Below are 15,129 nucleotides of genomic sequence, written 5' to 3'. Positions count from 1 at the left end.
CGCGACCTAAGAACGTTGCAACAGCAGCATCGTCCCTTCAAGTGCCTTGCTCTCCATCAAGGTAGTCATGAACTTCAAGTAGCAGAAGACTTCTTCGCGAGGGCTGCCGGTAAGAGTTCCGCGTTCACCGCGAGTAATCTAGCAAACACGGTGATGTCGAGAGATTCCCGGATGGACAATCTGTTCTCTAGCTCTCTCCCTGTCATCTTTGTTTTCGCCTTTGCCATTTCCCCGGTGTAGGGTAGCCAACCGGACGTTATTCTGGTTAACCTCGCTGCCTTCTGCTTTTCTGTTTCCTCCTCCTCTAGAGGAGCTTCAAGCAGCTTTCGCAGCACGCAAGCGTTCCTCATCACTTGGACCTGATGGTGTCATTTACATGGCTCTGTGTAACCTCAGTCAAACAGCTCGGCTGGTCCTTCTAACCATCTACAACGACTCGTGGTGCAGCGGATTGTTTCCTTCCTCGTGAAAGTCCAGCCGCCTCATTCCTCTGCTCAAATCAGGTAAATCTCTTCTGGACCTGACCTCCTATTGTCGCATCCCACTTGCCAGCTGTTTTGGAAAGGTGATGGAGAGGACCGTTCTGAATCACCTGGCGTGGTACCTCGAACATAACGAGATATACCCTGAGGTTATGACCGGCTTTCGACGTGAACTGTGCTCGATAGATAACGCGATTGACCTTGTATCGTCTGTACAGCAACAAAAACGCCTAAAGGTATTATCTGCAGCGATCTTCTTGGACGTGAATGGCGCATACGACAATGTATCGCATGAAGCTATTATGGATGCTTTGGGGAATTAGATTGCGGTGCGTGTCTTTCAATATATTTAGAGTTATTTGAAAGGCATAACCTTCTTTGTAAAAACGAAGAAGATGGTCCAATAACCCACCATTGTACTTGTCGCGGAGTGCCTCAAAGTGTAGTCCTGAGCCGCACTCTCTTTAACCTTGCGCTCATCGACCTTGTTAATGTACTTCCGCGGTCCGTGCATCTCTCAATATATGTACGCGACATCTGCATCTGGAAATCAGGGGTGACGGTTCCACATGAACGTGCCAGGCTTGACATTAGCGGCTACACTGACGTCATACTACCTGCAAGGACTTGAACTAGAGCTTTCATCTGAGATGTGCTCGCTGGTTGCCTTAACGCCCAAGGCGATGGGCCCATACGTCATTAAAATAAACGGACAGGCTATTAGTTATGAAAAGACCCACAGCTTTCTGGGAGTAATAATAGATCGAGACCTGCCCTGGAGCCCCCATGTTGCATACATAAAAAAGAAACTCACCATGATCACCCACGTGCTAAGATTTCTTGCAGGATTTCTTGCTTCAGCTTTATACTGTATTTTTCCTTGGGTTCATGCACCACAACTTACCTGTGTTGGACAGAACCAGAAGAACAAAACGCACACGTCCTCCAGTCGATTGAAGCTCAAGCACTGAGAATATGCCTTGGCCTTTCGAAATGTGCGTCTTCAGCAGCAACTGATCACCCAATCAAACATATATTCTCGTCAATGCCTTAAGAATGCACCTCAGGCATTTCGCCCGGATTCCATGACACCACATTGCCTCACTTCCTGCTTTTAGTTCACACTCTGCGTTAAGCGATATTATTGCTTCGCATCGTTCAGTGCTTCCCTCGAACTTCACGCCTGCAGCTAGACCATCATTATAGTTGGGGCACCTACATCCCCTCGAAGCCCTCCTCAACAATCATGGAATGCAAAAGAAAACACACTGGTCATTTTTAGCCCTACTGCAAGTCACAGTACTGCTCCTGCATGAAAAACACTGCGAACGTCTTCACATCTACAAGGGGGGTTCAGTTTCTTCTGCAAGCTCAGCAAAAGCAGTGGTTATTCCCGCGAAGTCCGTCATTGTGAAATTCAAGACATCGCATTTTACATCGATGGCCGCATAACTCGCCGCCCTCCGTTCTGGCCTAGAATTCGTGATTGAAGAACCGTCATAGGCATGGTCAATCTTCTCCGACTCCAAGGCCGCTTTCCAGTGCATTATGTCGCCATGGCCTCGTGGACCGAATGACAAATTAGTCGCTAAGATGTCTTTATCGCCACGCAATAGAGAAAACACGTCATAGTCTATCAGTGCATACCAGGTCATTGCGGTATCTACTGAAACGACCATGCATATGAGACCGCCTGATCTGTTCGTGATGGCCTCCACTGTGTAGTTAGACCGGTATCCACATACAGGGCTTCGTTCACTCGCACGTGAACTGACACAGTGGAACTCGGTGGAATTTACCAACGTTCGTCTCTACAACTTGGATTGGAACCTATGGTTACGTGTTCCGTCAGGACTATCTAGAGCTGAGGAGACACTTCTGTGCCGCCTGTGGCTTGGCGTGGCCTTCTCGAATGCTTACTCATTTGGGATAGGAATGGCCAACAGCCCTACATGCGATACCTATGGGTGCGAGGAATCATCGCTCACCTTCTCTGTGATTGTCCCCGCTTCAGTCCGCCAAGGAAAGAATTTTCAAGAGTTTTGCATAGTCTCGACAAACGCCCTTTGTCGGAGTAAAGGGTCCTGGGACATTGGGCGAGATCATGCTCAGTACAGAAGGCTTCGAAAGCGTTGTTACGCTTCTTGCGGAGAACTGGTCTTAGAGACAGACTTTAAGGAGTGCCGCATTATCCCTTCCTTGTCCTCCTTTATTTTTCAATCTTTCTTCCCTTCTTTTGTAATATCATTTCTTTATCTTTTATTCCTCTTACACCCTTTCCCCAGCACAGGGTAGCCTGTCGGTATGAGAACTGGCTAACCTTCTTGTCTTTCGGTCTGTTCATGCTTCCTTCCTTCTTGCATATTTAAACTATACTGGACACTTTCTTTAGGCTTCACGAAAAAAGAAGATAGTTTGTGAAGATCCCATATGCGCTTTTAGGTTATATTTAAGTGAATCTTTCATTGTAGTTTGTTGAAGACGTTGTTCCTACTTAGCGATCATGTTCCAGAAGAGACTATACCACCCAGTTGGACATATATTCACTGAGAATCACCTGGCTCAACATAAGCTCGCTGCTTTCGGTCATGCCTATGCCACGCACGACCGCGACGGAATGAGCACAACGGCATGAAAATCGCTCTATGACGACGATGGAACGAGAGCAATAAATGTGCGATGATGGCACGGCGACAATGGCATGACGACACTAGAACCAGTACGGCAAAATGAAGACGATAGAACCACCACGACGACATGGAGACGACGCAAAGATCCCAATTGCTTGACGTTGGAAGATTGACGACGGCGATGTGACGACAACGGCATGAGGACCATGGGATGACTCACGCTTCGACGCGGCGGACGACAGCGCGATATCGATCCTAGAATGTCGCTGATGGTATGGCGACTATGACACGATGACAACGGTGTGACAACGAGAATTATGGAGCTGGAATGAAGACCGCGGCATGACACAATGCGAGGACGATGCTAAATAATTACAATTGTATGACGACCACGGTATCACGACAATGGCATAATGATGCTGGAATGTTAAGGACTGTATGACAACTATGTGACGGCGATTGCATGATAGCAGTGATCTTCACTACGGCAAAATCACTATAATGAAACAATGACAATAGCGTCGTGACGATTCTATGAAGACTGCAATTCTGAAAATGCTATGATGGCGACGAAGTTACGAATATGACGCCACGTCTACAATTGTATGACGACGCTAAAGTAACTGCAAAGATGTGATGATAACGCGCTGACGACAGCGTGATGGCCGACGTTGGAATGCGTTCACTGGTGACGACGGTGGCATGAGGCCAACGATGATGTGATGAAGAAAATCATGGAGCCAAAATGACGGCGACGCATGACGACAATAGGATGACGATGTGGAAATTATTACAATGGTATTACAACGACTTCACGGCGACAATGGTGTGAGAATGCTTGAATGGTGACGACTGTATGACGAATACCACGCGTGGACGACGGCAAGACATTGACAATTGGATGACGAAGTTGGAACGGCGACGATAGAATAGCGACGGCGTTGTGACGACAAAAGGATGATGACAATGAGTTGACTACAGCGAAATCTCGACGCCCAAGTGACGATGAAAGAATGACTACGACGGCTTGACCACATCATGACGACAATGGAGTGAAGACAATAGGATTGATGACTATGGATAGATTACGACGGAATGGCGACAACGGCGTGTCGACAACGGCATGTTGGTGTTGAAACTCACCTTTAACTTTACGTGCATCACCTGCTACCGCGGGCCCCCTCGATTTGCGCGATATGTGGTGTTTGCTCTATTTCCTGCACCAGCCTTAGACTAGCCGGAAGCCAACAAGGATGACAATGGGGCGACGAGGACGCCCGGCTGGCGTTACTTTCCTTGTGACTCACGTATTCGGCAAGATGTATCCGGTTCGACATCAACCGGTAACCAACAGCAGCAGCTATCGCGGCAGCGGCAGCAACGGGAAAGTTGAGAAAAGAGGCAAAGAAATGTGGGCTTTAAAACAGCTTTCCAAGCAAAACGCATACGCGCTATTGAGCTATGCATTTGAGACGCTGTTCCATTTTTGTTCTTTTGTACCTGTAACCTCTTTAGAGTTGCGACGCTACCCTCAAACACATTATTTTGGCGAATATATCAGAAATAAAGTAATAGTATACAACTAAAACGAGCACTCATATGACAACGACCGAATGCGCACTGCACCTTCAAATTCTGTGGCGTGCCTAGAATACCGGACCAGCGCTGTTCTTTATGTTGAATAGAATTTCTCCAAGACTGTGCTGCCTGCATACAGAAGCAAGTATTTCCGACTTGGCGAACGTGTTTGAACCAAACCGGTCTGCACGCCCGTTACTTAAAAAAAAAAAAAAACATTGTCACAAGAAAGTTGCCTGCTCGCACAGTCTGAATACATAAAACTCAGGATGTGTTTTCTCATGTTTATAATGTTTTCTTGTTTATTTTAGAGAAAAGCTAGCTTTGCCTTTTCTTACATTTCCGCTGCCGCTGTGATGTGAAAAAAAAAACTTCAGTAATGCCCATCACTAGGAAGATTAAGATAGTGAAGTTCAGGTATGGGTTTCGAGTGGAAGACATACCACCTGTGTTTTATATAAGGGACATCGTAGTTCAATAGGCAACAAGCTGCACTTTGCTCTGCGTGTATGAAGCATAGTTAACATGCCCCCACGATTCCTTGGTGTGGTTTAAAGGTTAACAAAAATATTTTAGTAGATACCAATGTATTCCCGCTTTCGAGTAGTATTGGACTAGCTCGCGCTTGGCTAGCGTTTGCATCCATTCTTTGCAACTGCTGGTCGCCTTCTCACACAGCAGTTTGTTTGAAAGGTTGCAGCGTAAATCTGTGCCCATTGTCTAGGACAGTTACATGGCCGACACGGGTTTTATAGTCAGGAACCGATACTGACACGCGTGGGTCTTTTGACTTTGAGTGAAAGACGGCTTCTTCGTGACAAGATATTTTACACCAAGTAGTGCGAAGTTGCTTTGGCTGCACCACTCTCCTCACACGCTTGTGCTTTCGCATAGCATGTGGGAAAAATGCTAAGTGCTGGCGTACATTTTATCCTGATGTCTGTTTGCCGTGCCCAATGTGTCACGACTGCAGAAAACACATATATTTTTCTGAAGAGTGATCTTTTTCCCTTACTTTGCACAAAAAGTGTCTATGTATTCTTGTGTAGTCTGCTTATTCGTAGTCAGCTTTGTCATCGCTTTTTTATTTGTCTGCTGTACTATTACTGACTTTGCAAATCTTTTTTTTTCCTTTATTATCCGTCCACTGTGCAAGAAAGGCGATGCATATGAAGCAGTGAGCTGTCACCAAGGCAGGAATTAAGTCTGCTGGCGGTCACTGTAGAAATAAATAACTCAAATCAAATCAAACTTAGTTGGGGCAGAGAACATTGCGACAAAAGCAGCCCATGAAATCACAAATATAACAAATAAAAAAACACATTTTCAAAAAGTACAATCTGCAACGAAAGCTAAGAAAACTATACCACGTGCCATTTTTATCCTGTATTATATACTTCAGTGTCCACAGAGTTGATTAAATTCAAACCTTATTCTTGAGTTTTATTGCATGAGATTATTGTTGTGGCCTATGTGGTGCACGAACAATAAATATTATTTCACGCTGCATAAAATAAAAAAAAATATTACAGTTATACGTATAGCTTCCCTTTGCATACCTTTCGCTAGCCCGCTTCACGATAGCTGATATCCACGTAGATTCCAACATCCGTCTTGAATGCGCACAATTTTTTTTCCTCTATGCACATCTTCCTCACGAGCCATTCGTTTCTTTCGCCATCACTATATGTATATGTGTCAGCCAGGAACAACTTCTGCCTTTCTATGAAGGGATCGCTTATCTCTTTGTACGCAAATGACACACACACACACACACAGCGAGAAATGGCGCTAAAAATTGTTGAACAGTTGTCGAACTAGAGATATCGGCGGAGCCAAAGTTCGGGCAAGGAGCATCAGGTCGACACAGATAGGCGTCCTTGTAAACCCGTTGGTTTTAGAGAATTCTGTATTTGCCGCTGTCCATGCCTCTCTCTGTCTCTATTCGTTGGGCCCTATTTATTTTGTCTTAGTATAGCTCTATACTCGAAACAATAATCAGCGTATCGTGCACAATGGTTATTCAGAATCAACGCTTGTAACAGAAACTTGCGATATTTTCAAGTTGAACAACCCTATTCTCTTTAATCTCATTCAACATCCATGATCATCACCTCATTCGTTCGTCTTCTGCTTCTTCTATGTTTTTTTTTTTTTGCTCTTTCATAAATTCTGTATGTGGCTTTCGATGGGCTATAAAAACTTTAGGCTATACTAACTCCTATGCTACTTTTACTTTAGTATAACTTAGAGAGTCTCAATCTGGTATCCGTAAATGCAGCTGCACATATTCTCCGTATCTATATTAGCATAGACGCAAAAGTTCCTTCTAATTACGGTTATTTATTCATAAACTTCATTGTTTATTAAACTTAATGACTCACGCCTAATAGCAGTTCCCCGTCTCTCACAGTAACAGCCCGTGGCACTGGGTCGACTGACCTGTTATCAAATACGAATTATAATCGGGGAAAAAAAAGAAACTGAAATCAGGAAAGTGCGCGACTTTGTCGCGAGCACATCTGCGTTAAGCAGTAATTTTTTTTTACTATGCGTTAGAGCTTTTTTTATATATAATGTATGGTTTCAAATTTTACTGCTCTCATTCCAAGAACGAAAATGTTTTTGACTATTAGCGTACTGAACTTGAGCTATGCTTAAAATTATTTTTTTATTCATAACAGACAATGAACTTCCTGTAGTTGATCACCTACCTTCCTTTAAAAGAATATGTTTAAGAGCAAGGCATTTCACTGAATCACTATGACTGCCGCGTGTTTCATTGAGCAGACGAATTTGTTTCATAACGAGCTTTGGAAGGAAAAGAGGGTGATGAATATTTTATAGAAAAAAGTCAGAGAATCACGGGATACTGTTTCTCACTAATTGCGAGTAAACGTAAAGCAAATAAAGGCAAGAATGCTTAATTACTTGCTAGCTTAGTGCGTTCCCAAAGCGACATCACTAATTAAGTAGCAGTTGTTCACTCAAGCGCAAGAACTGCTCTTCTTGAATGTCGTGTTTAGTAACCCGACAACAAAGGTGGTGCATTTTTAATGTATGTTTTGTTTTCGATATCAGTTCTTATTTAGAAAAAAAGAATACTCTGAGCGGTTATTAATGACTACATCCTTATGAATGTTGCTTTATTCTCAGTCCTGTAGCTTTATATTTCTACTTACTTTCTCAAAACTAAACGTCTAGGCAAAAATATTTTTCAACGTGCTTACTTTCTAGAAACTGGCGAATAATTTATTTTTTTCTTCGACAGTGCGTGGTGCGAAGAAACTAAAATTAACCAATAAATTACACCTTGATGACTACAGTCATGCGCGTCAATCAATCAATCAATCAATCAATCAATCAATCAATCAATCAATCAATCAATCAATCAATCAATCAATCAATCAATCAATCAATCAATCAATCAATCAATCAATCAATCAAAAGGAAACTTATATGGTTAGGAAAAGTTAATGAAGAGATATTGAGACTGAGCGTAAATGACTGGTGTACTAAATCATATACGTGTACCTTAGTGCTGCAGGTTTTCTACAACGTGGGCGTTTCGTTCCTTTTGGTATGTAAAATAGGCACATAAAATAAAGGTATCTTAGTGCTTATCCAAAAAAGCTAGACGTCCACAGGAACATTGAGGCTTCAATTGAATGATACTCTTAAGTAAACTCCTCCGAATAAACCCCTTTATTTTTCGCTGATCAAAAGGAGTTTCGCCGCAGAAACACGGTACGGCGCCGTCTCATTTATATATTTTGGGTAAGTAAACACAGAGCGCTGCTGTTTTAAACTGACACTGACAACACTTAATATGCCTGCTTATTTGGCGAAATTTCCTCACTTCTAAATATAAAATTGTATTTGCAAGCACTGAAATAATGATAAGTCACCATTTTGTTTTGTAAATAGCCAGAGGCAAGTAAGACGAACTTTGAATTACTTCGCTACGGAGCGTTAAGCTCTACAGTATTCGTCACACAGAGCGACGCAATCGCACGAAGTTTGTGCTGAAGGTTGAAGTCAGTTCGCGGGGGTGTTTTACAGATTCGTCCGTCCGTCCGTCCATCCGTCCGTCCGTCTGTCGCCTGTGCGCCGAAAACTCCTCCGGCACAAATGCTGACGCCTGTTAGCCGTCGCGGCCTTTTTGAATGGTTGCGGGCGGCTCGGCCCATTATTGCGATAGCAGTTATATGGCCAGTCCAGGCGCATTTCTGCCGTCGCCGTCGCCTCAACCTTCTGTATAATGGCCTAGGGCGATCACATCGTCGCAGGCCGCCGTATGCTGTGTGTGCGAGTGAAAGCGTACGAGGGTACGCCGACGATGATGGCTCAATATTGGGTGCGCGCTAGGGAGGAAAGCCGAGAGGAAGCGCGCTGTCTTCTGTCGCGCGCAAGGCACCGGGGGGCGGGGATGCAGGGTGCAGGGGGGGGGGGAGCGTTCAACTCCGGCGGCAGCTCAAGCCCTATCTCGAAAGCATTGTGCGATGGGGCGCGGACAGTTGATAGTTTCGTGTGCGCTGTGTTGTCGCCGCTTAGTTTGCGTTGAAACGAGGGGTAGCACGGAGGTCTATTCGCTCGCTGCTGTTGCCGGGCTTCCTCAATCCATCGCAGTGACAGCGTGTTTCCGCTGTCATCGAGAGAGATGTGTTCATGTGTGCTTGTGCGCGTGCGACAGCATGCTTGTCAGTATTGTTAGTGAGCGAATGTTTTAGGTTTACACCGCCAATAAGTTACAGTCCTTACTTCGTATAAGTGTCTACTAATTTTCTATCCCAATCTATGCTTCGCTTTCGGCTGAAACTACAACTTTTTGAAACGTTCGGGCTTTCGCGTGCGTTTGGCGGCGTGACAGAAAGTGTTTCATCGCAGGGTCCAGTCGTAACCGAGTGCTCCGTCGACGCAGGGAGGTCTCGATGGGCAGGAGACTGGTTCCGCTGTCGTGAGGCGCAGCACGCGTGGTCGCAGCCGGGTGTGGTTGTCCCGCACTTTTTTGCGTTTGGTAGACGCTGAGGGAGCTTCTTCCTGTAGGCGTTTCATTGTGCGTCGAGAACACTCCTGGGTGGCTTGTGAGGTCGAACTGCAGTCTCTGGTTCACGGCAGAAGTCAGTTGTAACCACACCGAAAACGCAACCAATCAATCCGTAAGCCCTAGGCGTATTCTCACTAAGCTCCACCAGGCTGATTTCTTCATTTATATGTCACGCTAAATTAGCATAATAACGCAGCAGCAACACCAAAATCACACTTATAGATTAGTGACACTGAAAAGCACTTTTATACTGAGGAGATCAAAAGTCCTACTTCAAGAACCTGTCCCTGGAAGAAAACCAACACGAAGTTGATGTCATTGAGGCTCAATCCTGCATTAGAGGATCCGACTTGAGCCATCGTCGTTGTCTTTGAGAGTTCCCTTTTTGAATTCACGTCGTAATAACTTTTCCACGAGGCAAGGCTCCAACGCCTCAGAGGACATTGTCAGGGGTCGTTGTCAGCAGCTGTTTCAGAACGTTGAGGGCAGTGAACCCTCTAAATAATAGAACTCGAAGCTACAGGGTTGCTTGACAATTCATGAACAGCTGATACAACGCACGAGGACCCTTTCTGTGGCGTTGTTCGCTTGTTCGCGACGACATGGGTCGATTTAAGACTCGCATACGGAACGGTGTGCTCCTCCTCCCCATCTCCTACCTGGCTTACCACAACGGGCCTGCCTCGCTCACAAACGTATCAATTACCTGCATACTCGATGTAATCGTCTTATGTAAGTACTGCCTCACTATCGTTTGATTTCTCTTGGGCACGACAAATCCATTCACTTTTCTCGTCACAGTAAATGACTTTTCCTTGGGCCATCTGGCATATCGCAGCTTTTAATGCCAAGCCTGTTAATCGTACGTGATTTAGCACTGGATTGTCTCTCTCAAAGAGGCACATTCCTGCTGTACATTCGTAGAGCTTAGCCTTGGTCCTTGCCTCAACTGGTCGTTCATGTTCTTCTTGCAATCTTTCCTCTATGAGAAGCGCGCCCTTCCTTTTGGCCAAATCGTCCACACGCCATGGAAAGGCCATTGGAGTGGCTCGTTCTAACTGTGTTGACACTTCCGCTTGGTCCTCTGGCTTGCCTGCTCGTTCACATGCGCCCAATGTCCTGAAAGGTTCCGCTGCATCGTGGAAACACTTTGTTAGTCTAACTCATAGCTGCTCGGCACACGAACTAGGCCACGAGCGCACTATATCATGGCGATATGTTTGAGGCACGGCCAGCTGATCTAACTCCACTTCTTAGCGGTCTCCATGTACTCGCTTCAGTGACTTACCAGTGCTTAAAGTCAGGGAGGGGGGACCGGATCTCCCCTCGGCTGGCGAACTATTTGCACTGCGGCACCCATTTGACAAGAGCTGCAGCTGGAGATGATTTTATTGCCTTCAGTGCCTTGTGCGGTGAAATTGTAACTCCAATTTTTCGTATAATGATTTTATCGGGATTAATTGGTTGTTGTGGCACGAGAAAAAGCGGGAAAGCAGGCATTTTCGTACTGCTGCATGCATTTTCCCCAGGCACATTGTTCCACTAAGATTCTTGGCGGCGCACCATACTGTTTTATGAGCCACTGACCCTGAAGGTACCTGCTCATAAATTATTGAAAGTGTACCTTGTTTTTTTAGGTTGACAATTTATTTTTATTCTTTTAGTTTAGACCACGAGTGCTGTCTTATACGAAAGTCGCATGCATTTTGTCGACGTTTGTAGGTAAGGAGGTGTGAAACCATATAATACATGGTTGTGGTGCCTGCGGTTGTCATTGCAAATGAAGCAAGGTAAATATGGTTCCTTATACATACATACGGGTATTTGGGGGTACCCTAAAAGAAATGAACGGTGTTAGGCGGCTGAGCACGAGGTGGCGGGATCGAATCCCGGCCACGGCGGCCGCATTTCGATGGGGTCGAAATGCGAAAACACCCGTGTACTTAGATTTAGGTGCACGTTAAAGAACTCCAGGTGGTCAAAATTTCCGGAGTCCTACACTACGGCGTGCCTCATAATCAGAAAGTGGTTTTGGCGCGTAAAACCCCATATTTTAAATTTAAAAGAAATGAACTATTTTGAACTTATTTTTTTTTTACATTTCCCGCACGAACCTTCAATCCCCTTCAAAAAACTCTCCACTTGAATGAATACACTTGTCTAGTCTTCCAGTTTTCAGAACATTTTGAGAACAAAATTTCTTTTATGATGCTTGACCGCATCTCTGTCGTTTTCTTCTTGACCTCAGCAATATTTGCAAAACGCTTGCCTTTCATGTCTCTTATATTTCTAGAGAAAAAAAGTCGCACGGGGCAAGGTCGGATGAGTATAGGTAGTGAGGAACAGCTGTCGTACTATTTTTGGCCAAGAATTGTCGTCTACACAAGGCTGTGTGACCAGGGGAATTGTCATGATGGAAAACCAGTCACCCGACTGCCACACATCAGCGGTGATCCCGGGTTCGAGTGCCGGACCAGGACAACCTTTTCTTCAACTGCGAGGCTTTTCTTTCGAGAAACCCGTATGGTTTTTATTGTAGCAATTGTCACGATTGCGTGGATGTCTCATTTTCCTTTTATTAATTACTTCGCTCTACCTTGCGGGTTTCCACAAAACTATTACGTCAAATTCAGCTTAGGCAGCTGCTTTAAATTCATGGCTTAGTTCAGTGCTCCCTTCTCTCCTGCATATACTTCTGTCTTCACGTGCAGATAAACTAGGCGACAATGACATATTTTACACGCTTTGTTCACTGCACTGACAATATTCTGGTAAAACTCAATACAAAATTGCCGCGCACTCAGCAAATCTCGCAGCCAAGAATTGGCTGCAAGGTTGGCGCAGACGAACACGAAGCACTGTTGCTTCTCACGCAGACAAGTGGTGATGTCGGATCTCACCGCCGACACAAGTTCTTAAAAATGAACACCGAGTTAACGTCAATCCCTTTCGCTCTTCTGTGCCTGTGGCGGTTGGCATATCCGTTGAACTTACTTCCAAGTTCTATGTACCACGTGGCGACCGCAAGCAGGAAGAGCGTTGGCTTCCTCCTTGTAATGGGCGAGAGCGTTCCGAAGAGGCCATGAAATACGTCCTCGCTAATGGACTCAGTCTTTCACACAAGCTTAGAGCTACTGTGTTCTCCGCCACGAAGCTTGTAGAGCTGACCGATCCGCAACGATGTAGTTAAATGTTCTTGTTTTTTGTTACGTTGATTCTCTCGCCTGTTCACCTGGGGCCCTCTCTGCCGGTCAAGCTCCAGACCACCATGCCCCCGCTACTTCGACGGTCCTCAGTGGCGGTCCATAACAACTGCGGCCGCAGTGCGATAGGCACTGACGCGCGCGCACACACACAAAGAAACTGCCGGCATCTACTATGTCGAGGGTAGACTGTGCGAATGCACAAACCAAGCTGAACAGTCTCGCTTGCTGAAAGCAGAAAACACTGGGCGTACACGCCGACATCGGGGTGTCGCGCACACCATGGGGAAAAAGGCGAGAATGCGTGCACAAAGGCAAACGTCTTTTAGCAGTTGCGGCCTCCAAGGCGTTTTTGAATGGTTGCGGGTGGCGCAGTGTACTTACAATACCGGCCTTGAGCCATCGCTTTGGCGGCCTCACACAAATTGTTCCATCACAAGGTCCAGTAGTAAGACCTGTCACAATATTGAAAACTTCACCATTTCCTTACCTCTGTCTTACCTTACCTCTTACGTTACCTCTGGCATTTATTGTGCCACGTTACCTCTTAGGTCCCCCTTCTGCGCTCTCACCTTTATCTCTAGTTTTCACTTCTCTCACACAAAAGGCCTTCACTCGTCGTCACTTATTGCACCTTATGAGGAAGCTGTCACTGTTAGCCTTTATTTGTCTGGTATAGAACCTAGCGGAGCAACACACCAATATCACCAGAAACGGCTTCTTAAGCTTCTGTTCTCCAGAAACAGTATCTTTTGGTTGGAAGGATGTTTCATAACCAGCGTCACGGCCGTGTGCAGCGCTGCTTGAAAGGCCCGGGTCTGATCTCACATATGTTCGAACAAATACCCAAGAAGGTTGACAGGGGCTCCTCCGCAGCGGTAGCCTAATGGCTAAACGCCGCATGTGTATTGCGGAGAATGAGAGCTGCTCTACCACCCGCGACAAGTTGTCTTTTCGTGCACTTTAATTACTTTTTAAAGCGAAGCTGTCTTTTCGAGCCCTCCCGAATTTTCCTGACCATGGCTGCTGGGTGTTCCTGCCGTCTTGCCCACTACAACTAACAGGTTATTTCAAGCATTTCCGAATAAAAAGAACTGCTGGCAGCACCATCTTACGCAAGTGTCTACGGCTTAGATTTAGCTTCGTTTACAAGAGTTTTAACACAGACCGGAATAAGTTTTCTACGTGCGGATGCAGCTAGAAAATCCGGCGTTTTCAGAGCGCCAGACCACGGCTGGCGAAGCCGGGGCCGTAAAGCCGGCGAAGCCAGCATCACCGAAGCTGTGGCCCCGGTATAGTTTAGCTCGTTGAACGCGCACCGCGGCAGCGTGGCAGACGTCTACTACCACAGCGCATGCGCACAAGTGCGCGGTGAGCGAGCTCTTTTTCGTTTGGCGAAGTCGCTAAATCGCCACGCTCGCTTGAGTGTACCCGAAATGTAAGGCAGCATGCTGCTGGCCAGCTACGCAGGCTTGCGATAAACTCTGGTCCAGCGGCTCTGGTATAAGAGGACATGCTCTGTTCCCGCGTGAAAGGACTCCAAAGGGCGCCTTTCACGCTCACTGCGCGCGCTGGACATTAGGCTGTAGAGCGCCCAATTTTGCTTGCGCGGCGTAACTGCGCCGCGCGTTGCACTCCTCAGTGTTACGCCACACTACATCCGCCCCGGTAAACGTACATCGTCGCCGAGTGCAGCGACTACAAAATGGAGTTGAATACGTGACGGGTGAAGCAGGTTGCCGACACTTCCTCTGAGCGTAGTGGCTGGTCTGCATTTCTATTATGTTCTGTTATTAGACTGTCTGCTGTCGCTTCTGTCGTATTGACGCTTTTTGGCGAAACAGTTTGCTGTAGACAAACGAGATGGCGCTTTCGGAGGTGCGCCGCACGTAGCCTCAGCGAAAGCACACGATTACGAAACCATTACCTCTTGTGCCCGGCGATCAGCTGTCGGTAATGCAAATGTGTTTTCGCTAACGCACTGTGCTCTATTGATGCTGCAAAATACGAAGCAGTGGCACGAAGACGAGTGCAGCCGTTGGCTGCAAAAGTTGTGACTGGCATGTCAAGGAATAGATTGAATCTCTGCGTCCAAGTTTATGGACCCCTGGCTGCTAAATAAATACTGTCTGTGTTGCCTGCTCTTCGACATGCACGGTTTCCCTCGACGATAACAAATAGATAACTCA

This window comes from Dermacentor andersoni, chromosome 9 (genome assembly GCF_023375885.2).
Source record: "Dermacentor andersoni chromosome 9, qqDerAnde1_hic_scaffold, whole genome shotgun sequence".
Taxonomy (NCBI): Eukaryota; Metazoa; Arthropoda; class Arachnida; order Ixodida; family Ixodidae; genus Dermacentor; species Dermacentor andersoni.
Note: the sequence above shows the minus strand (reverse complement) of the source record.